Below are 8,362 nucleotides of genomic sequence, written 5' to 3'. Positions count from 1 at the left end.
GTCCCGAACTGTGCGTCTAAGGCTAATGGTAACAGGAGGCTGGGGACACGATGTTTACCCAGGTTTGGGCCCTCTCGGTGGAGGTAATACCCTACTTCCGGCTTGATTGATCTTGATGATATAAGTATTACAAGAGTTGATCTACCACGAGATCAGAGAGGCTAAACCCTAGAGCTAGCCTATGGTATGATTGTTGTTATTGTTGTTGTGTCCTACGGACTAAACCCTCCGGTTTATATAGACACCAGAGGGGGCTAGGGTTACACAGAGTCAGTTTACAGAGAAGGAGATCTACACCCGAATCGCCAAGTTTGCCTTCCACGCCAAGGAGAGTCCCATCCAGATACGGGACAAAGTCTTCAATCTTATATCTTCATAGTCCAACAGTCCGGCCAAAGCATATAGTCCGGTTGTCCGGATACCCCCTTATCCAGGACTCCCTCAGGGGGTCCGCGTTGGAAAGGTTTGGGTGGAATCGCATGTACATGTCTGTTTCGTTTTTGCACCACCTTTCCATTGGCTCTTTGGAGCATCCTCCGTCTCTTCGTGTCTCTGCAAAATGAAGGACTCCTAATGTTGCTGAACTGAGGCAGGCGGTAGTACCGGGCTCTAGCACGGTAGTATCGTAGGTGCTCACGGTAGTATCGCTCCTTGGGAGTGGTAGTACAGTGGCCTCAGGCCAGGCGCAACTGCTCGAGCGGTAGTAGGGGCGGATGTAATTTTTTACATCCGCGCCCTACGCGGTAGTACCGTGAGCTCTGGCCAGGCACAACAGCATGAGCGGATGTAGGGACGGATGTAATTTTTTACATCCGCGCCCTACACGGTAGTACCGTTCCGGGCTTGCGGTAGTACTGTGTCAGATTTTTGCATAGATCAAAACTCAGCGAAAGTAGTCACGGATGTAATTTTTATGTCCATGCCTTCTCAGCCTAGACTATTCCTGCCTTGCGGTAGTACCGCAAGGGGGCGCGGTAGTACCGCGCCAGCGGTTCTACCGCTCCCTGTCTTAGCACATCAGGACTAGTCTTGGCCCCTGCCGTGCCAGGGTAGTACCGCGGTGCGGTAGTACCGCTTGTTTGATGCGGTAGTACCGCGTGTTGCAAACTGAGTTGGTGGATAACGGTTGGATTTATACCTTGACTATAAAAGGGGTGTCTTCTTCCCCGAGTTGACCACCTCTTCCACCCCTAAGCTCCATTGATGCTCGAAGCTCCATTTTCACCCGATCTCTCTCCCTAGCCAATCAAACTTGTTGATTCTCTAGGGATTGGTTGAGAAGGCCTCGATCTACATTTCCACCAAGAGAAATTTGATTCTCCCCACTAATCCCTTGCGGATCTTGTATCTAGGATCTACACTTCCATCACATTTTTAATTTTTGAAATGATTTTTTAAAAGTCTCTTATGTCATCATGACATAACAGACATAGTTTGTGAAATAATATTATAAAAGTCCCTTATCTCATCCTTGCATTTGGTTCAAACTTTTTTTTATCTACCACACCATCACATTTGGTTCTGTCCCTTTTTCTCCCATTTTTCTCTCTTAAGCGCTCCACCGCTTCCCCCACGTAGTAATGGGCCGGCCCATGGTCGTGGAGCCCCCTGTTTTCTTATCTCATTTTTATGCTTTTATTTACTTTCTCATTTCTGTTTTTAATTATTTTTTCTCTAAATGAAATTCAAGATTTTCAAAAGAACCAAAGTTCAAATCATTGTGAATTTTCTGAAAAAAATTGAAACAACATAATAAAAAACATTTGGAAAATCATAAAATGTTCATGATTTCAAATAATTGTTCACATATAATAAAACAAATCATGATTTCAAATAAATATCCATGCAATAAATAATGTTCATGATTTTAAAAAAAATGATACAATATTCAAAACATATTTTTGGATTTGAAAAAATGTACATGAAATTTCAGAAAATGTTCACAAAAATTAAAACAGATCCTTAAATAATGAACAAAACGAACCATCTCTTATGTGGAGGTTTTATTAGGGGATTTGTAGACCTCGTTTTATGATTTTATTTAATTTCACGTGTCGGGTAAAAAAGATTCCTGTGTTTTGTACAGTGTCGAGGTCCAAGAAAATTTAACAACTTTCTTAGTTTATGTAAGCTAGTATATGAAAATTACTAAATATCTATTTTGCTTCATACAGATCTATGTTTATTCTGGTACCACAATATTAGCTATGGTAAACACCGTTAAGCTAGGTCAAGGCGAGACACATCATTTATCAGTTTAGCTCAGGCAGGGTCCATCAATGCAGTTTGCTTAGCCAAAATATATTTCGTTGTGGTGCCTTAGAAAATCAAGTCGTGATAAGGACCATCACATTTTTAATTTTTGAAATGATTTTTTAAAAGTCTCTTATCTCATCATGACATGACAGACATAGTTTGTGAAATAATATTATAAAAGTCCCTTATCTCATCCTTGCATTTGGTTCGAACTTTTTTTTATCTACCACACCTACATAATCTGATAATTTCTTTCCCGTTGCAACGTACGGGCATGTTTGCATTTTTTTTGAACAAAGTGCGGACGCAAGCGCTCATATACACGCGCATACAGTCACCCTATGGACACACATACACACATCCTACCCTATGAGCACCTACGAAAGACTAAATCGGCGTATCATCTTGAAATTTTCTAAGTATTTGCTAGTAATAATGAAAAGGCTGCCTTACAATTTCAGATTTTCTTTTCTTTTTCTTTTTGCAGAAACTTGCTAGAATTGAACTTCGTCAGGATGCGAAAAACTTCGGCCCGAAGCATTGGTTTGTCAGTCCCACTGCTCTGTCTTACGCACCCTACCGTGAGATCCGCATCCAACGGCGCTACTGTATCGCGTGGGTGCGCCGCCTAGGGGCAGGGCAGTCTAGGGTCTCCCGGGCCGCCGCCATGCCCTCCCTTCCCTCCCAATATAAGCCGCTCGCCGCAAAGCTAAACTAATCACAGGGCACCACCGCACAACACCACGCTGATCGATCTCATCGATCGCCTCCCGTTCTCCACCCGTCCCCTCCGTCTCGCCGGGAATGCAGAGCGATGAGGCGGAGACCAGGCACTGACGTCGCCGTCCAGCGCAAGCTGCGCGTCGGCCGCACCTGCCACCGGAAGCACGTCGAGGACGGGTAGAGTGGTCGGATCTCTGCTTCTACAGTCCGATTGCCAGGTAGATTATCTTCAACACCGATTTCTTGGGAGAGGGAACGGGGCGAATCGAGAGATCGGGAATGGCGGGTTCGGCGGAGGGGAAGAAGGGCGGGGTGCTGCAGGGGCGGTACGAGATGGGCCGTGTGCTCGGCCACGGCAACTTCGGGCGGGTGCACATCGCGCGGGATCTGAGGACCGGGCGGGCCGTGGCGGTCAAGGTGGTTGCCAAGGACAAGGTGGTGCGCGCCGGCATGGTGGAGCAGATCAAGCGGGAGATCGCCGTCATGAAGCGGGTCTCCCACCCCAACATCGTCGAGCTCCACGAGGTCATGGCCACGCGCTCCAAGATCTACCTCGCCCTCGAACTCGTCCGCGGCGGGGAGCTCTTCGCGCGGATCGAGCGCTCCGGCCGCGTCACGGAGGACGTCGCGCGCCGCTACTTCCGCCAGCTCATCTCCGCCGTCGACTTCTGCCACGCCCGCGGCGTCTACCACCGCGACCTCAAGCCGGAGAACCTGCTCCTCGACGAGGCGGGGAACCTCAAGGTCGTCGATTTCGGCCTCAGCGCGCTCGCCGATCACGCCCGCGCCGACGGGCTTCTCCACACCCTCTGCGGCACGCCGGGCTACGCCGCGCCGGAGGTGCTCCGCGACAAGGGCTACGACGGCGCCAAGGCCGACCTCTGGTCCTGCGGCGTCATCCTCTACGTGCTCCTCGCCGGATGCCTCCCGTTCCCGGACGACAATGTTGTTACCATGTACAAGAAGGCGCAGCGCGGTGACTACCGATGCCCGCCGTGGTTCTCAACTGATGCGCGTAGGCTCATTCCCAAACTGCTCGACCCCGACCCCGCCACCCGCATCACCGTCGCGCAGCTCGTGGAGACTCCGTGGTTCAAGAAGACGTCCATCGCCAAGCCTCTGAGTCTTGAGCCGCCAGCATGCGTGAAGGATGCTGCCGACAAGGACGAACCCGAGGCGCTGAACGCGTTCCATCTGATATCCCTCTCCTAGGGATTCGACCTCTCGCCACTGTTCGAGGGCCATCCGGCAAGTCGGCGGCGGGAGGGCGGCATGCGGTTTGCCACGCGGGAGCCAGCACGGGGCGTGGTCTCCCGTCTCGAGGAGGTCGCGGCGCGTGGCGGCGGACGGATGCGGGTGACCAAGAGCAGCCCGGGGGGCGTTCGCCTCGAGGGCGCGGAACGCGGCGGGCGCAAGGGCCGGCTGGCCGTCGCCGCCGAGATATTCAGCGTGGCTCCTTCGGTGCTCGTGGTCGACGTCAAGAAGGACGGCGGCGACACCCTCGAGTACCTCTCGTTCTGCTGCGACGAGCTCCGGCCGGCCCTCCAGGACATTGTCTGGGCCGCCGACCCTCCGGCGTCTGTCGCCATCGCCGTCTGACGCTGCAGTACTATGTTTCTTTTCTGTTGTTCTTGATTCGGTAGTGACGGGAGTGAAGTAGCATGTTTATGTTAGTCTGGTCAGTGCGAAGAAGAAGAATCAGCTCTGCCTTCCCTGAAGGATTTCATTTTGTTGCATAATTGTATTGTTTTTGTTATACATCTGAATATTTTGTGTCTGTCAAGCTTGCTTGCAAGATTGCTGTTCCTTATGCGATTGTTTGACAGTGTGGATTGACATCCCAGATGTTCAGTTCCTTGAGATCAGAGGTTTTCGCTCAATTCTGTTGAGTGACTGTGTCAGTGTATTGTGTTCAACAAACGCTTTTGTATACAAATATACTCCATCGTGAAAAACAGAGAATATATACATGAATGTGGTTTCCGCTTGTGAGCTCAAATGCTCCCTCGTGAACACTCCCATGAATAGTACTCCCTCCGTCTCATAATGTAAGACGCTTTTACATTATGGGACGGAGGGAGTAAAAAATAGTAAAGAAAATCAATGACTTATTTGTTTGGCATAGAAATAGAGAATTGTCAAAAATTGCACAAAATTTCATAGAGAAAAACATTCTTAAATGCTCTAGCAAAAAAATTCAATGATGGAAAAAACTATTTTTGAAAGCATTTTTTTTTGCCCAGAACACTAGAAATGCTTTTTCTTCATGAAATTTCCAAGTGTGTACATGCAAACAGTTCATCTAAGTCTGTTGCCAAAATAATTAGATTTGTCTTTTTTACTACTCTTTATTAATTTTACGGTTCATCGCAGGTGTATTTGAGCTCGCAAGTAGAAGAACGCTTTCGCATGAATACACCGAATTCTTTTACAAAGCAAAGCAGAGGTCAAGATAAAACCATTGTTGGGGACCTTGAGATTTCACAAATACCAAAGCAACATGACATATTTACATGGAATGCAAATTCGCTCGCTAGCCCGGATCTTCTGTCCGGCTAATTTTTGTTCTAGAAGGATGAAACAAACTTCAAATATATCTTCTTGCTCCTTGGGGCAATTCTTCTTGTTCTACCTCTCTACATTGAGTGTCTCTGCATGGTTGTGAATCCTAATCCACTGGACGTCTTGTTTCTAGAGGCACAATTCAAATATAGAAATGCTGCCATACTTAGGTGGAAGTTGAGACCATCCTAATCTACTGTTCTAGAAGTTGGAGTATGAGTTAAATCTGATACATATTGAACATGGCAGCAATTAAAACTAGATATGAACGATTAATAAATTCTAATATTGTGGAAAAAAAATCCTTCACATGAAGTTTATCCAAAAGACTAACAATTGCTTACTACAAAATAGACATAACCTCAAATGTAAGTGCAAACAATGATTTAATATACAATTCACGTACTTCGCACAGAAGGACATAGAGTAACAATGACATGTCTACTAACTTACTAAGGGCATCTTCAATGTTGACCCGCAAATGGACACCGCATATGTTCCTTTTTGTGTCCGAACGTGGTCCTCGTACATGATGTGGGAGCCGACCATCCAATGCTATTTATAAATTAATCTGGTTGGGAGAAGAGAGAGTAGAGTGATGTCTTGCAAGTGCGCGAGGTTTAGTTGTAGCCTTTTCGAGTAAGATTATCGATCCCACATGAAGCACATGAATCAGTCTTTTGTCTCTTGAAGGGTTTTAATAGGTATGCCTGCAAGTTGAGAGAAATCCAAAGCAGTAGTGACATGGTGGAAATGGTGTAGTGAGCATAAAAGTAAATTACTGAAACTAAATTTAGTAACAAGGGTTGTAATCAACGGCGATGAAATCAACATTACTAAAGGGTTCTCGGAGTCTGGATTCCCCACTAGTGTGCGTCTATAGTGGTGCCTAAACACAATGTTACGTCGGATTCCTAAGCCATTTTGCATATTTTATTATGGGCAGAGCCGGTACAGATACGTGCATACACACGACAGCCCTGTTTCACATACGCCACCACCGTTATTTCCTACTCCAGTTACTAAATGGTGATTAATGGGAAAAAGGTCCCATGGACGCAGCCTATAAATGGCCTCTGTTTTACCCCATGCCGCAATGATCCGGGACGAAGGGAAATAGTCCTTGTCACATACCTACCTTTGCAACCATCCGGTTCGCAAGTAGTAATAACATTCCGTCCAAAGTTGGCATATGTTGGATGGTCGACTACACCAACATCAAGAAGATTGTTAACATAAGCATGCAAAGACAATATTAAATCCTAATACCCATCGGTCTATTACACATCAGGGTTCATCCATATTCCTGATAATTAGGGAAACTACTCACATATGGAGGCAACAAGCATCATAAAGGTGTGGATGGTAAACATGAATGGATTACACATGTAACACACAAGTTGATCCACTAGGGATGTTACAATGAGATGGATGTGGATGATGATGATGATGACGATGACAGCAGAGATGATGATGATGGTGGTGGAGATGATGTTGTAGCCCCCTTGTAGTTGGTGATGAAGATAGCGATCTCCTCCTTGCCAATTCCTACTCCGTATGATCTCCGAAGGCTAGGTTTTTTTGCATGCTGGACGAGTTTCTGGTGTCTCTGTGCGTCCGATCTCTGATCCGATTCCACGGGTGGAAATAGTGGACAAGGCGGCTCCCCGGGCACATCATATGACTCGTCTTTGGCTCTGGAGCTACCGTAGGCGCTCCTCCTTTGCCCCCTTTGCTTTATTGTTTTATGGTAGTTGATTATCACACTGAATAACATGATTCCACTATAATTTCCTGGCATTCCTTCCAAAAGAACATATTTGTTCCAAAAGGCGTTTCCCGAGGAATAACGACAAAGAGTAGCGCGCGAATGCGGTGAAATTCCACAAAGCCTATCATGTAGGTAGAAAATTATTAACATAATTATCACATAAACTGAACTTATCATAGAGGGGATCATGCATGTGGTGGGATATTATGGTGTGGTGTTCGGTTGGAGCAGAGAGAGAAAAGGGGGACCACGCATGTGAGGAGAGAGAAATGAGAGGAGGACCAGATGAAGGCTTTGTATTGGTCAAGTGCATGTGCAGACTCTTGCATAGCTCGCCCCACTTTGCCTGATCATGCATGACCCATTGTGTGTGGCCCACACGAGCTCGTCCGTGGATAAGGCGGCGCTTGCAGTTGACGGGTCGATTCCTTTAGTGCGCACATCTTGTTAGGTTTCTTATGTCAGTGATGGAGGGCCAACGAGACATGTCGTATCCAGGGAGGTGATAGAAAAAAAGGTGCCCTAGTCTTGTCGCATCTCTGATGCATAGTAGGCCACCTTTTTCTAGTCATGGTTCTCCTCGAACAGTAAGCCGATTTGTATCGACAAATCGGCTTACTGTTCGAGGAGAACCATGATAACCTACCAGATGCGGGTTATCATTGTCCTAGGCGCAACCATTAATGAGCATGTTTGTCCTCCACCCCTATAGAGAGCTTAAAAAACCATTGACCCAACCTTTGACTCTTTACCATCCGTTGAATCCCTCTCGCAAATGTTCACTTGAAGGGTCATGGAACTCAGGAGATCTATTTACCTAGGGGGGGGGGTAATCACCCCCAAGGTTTCCTCGGGTTCCCCGCGCTTTGATGCTCGGAAGCCCGAGCTCCAATGTCTTTGTCTCCCAGATCCTGAGATGTCTAACTACGTCCATGTTCAACTGGCGCAGGATACCCTGTATGCTTCCACGCTGATAGTAGCCCTCGTCCATGCCACCTAGCAACATTTTCATATTTAATGTGACTGGTGGGAGGGCCTTTCTCCATGATG

The 8,362-nt window shown here is 47.1% G+C and overlaps 1 pseudogene; it reads left to right on the top strand.

The window, feature by feature from the left end:
• Positions 1 to 3,002: 3,002 nt before the first annotated feature.
• On the top strand, positions 3,003 to 4,817 carry LOC119293464 (annotated as a pseudogene).
• The last annotated feature ends 3,545 nt before the right edge of the window (positions 4,818 to 8,362 follow it).

This window comes from Triticum dicoccoides, chromosome 4B, assembly GCF_002162155.2.
Source record: "Triticum dicoccoides isolate Atlit2015 ecotype Zavitan chromosome 4B, WEW_v2.0, whole genome shotgun sequence".
In the NCBI taxonomy this organism is placed as follows: domain Eukaryota; kingdom Viridiplantae; phylum Streptophyta; class Magnoliopsida; order Poales; family Poaceae; genus Triticum; species Triticum dicoccoides.
This window is presented reverse-complemented; position numbering and strand designations above follow the sequence as displayed.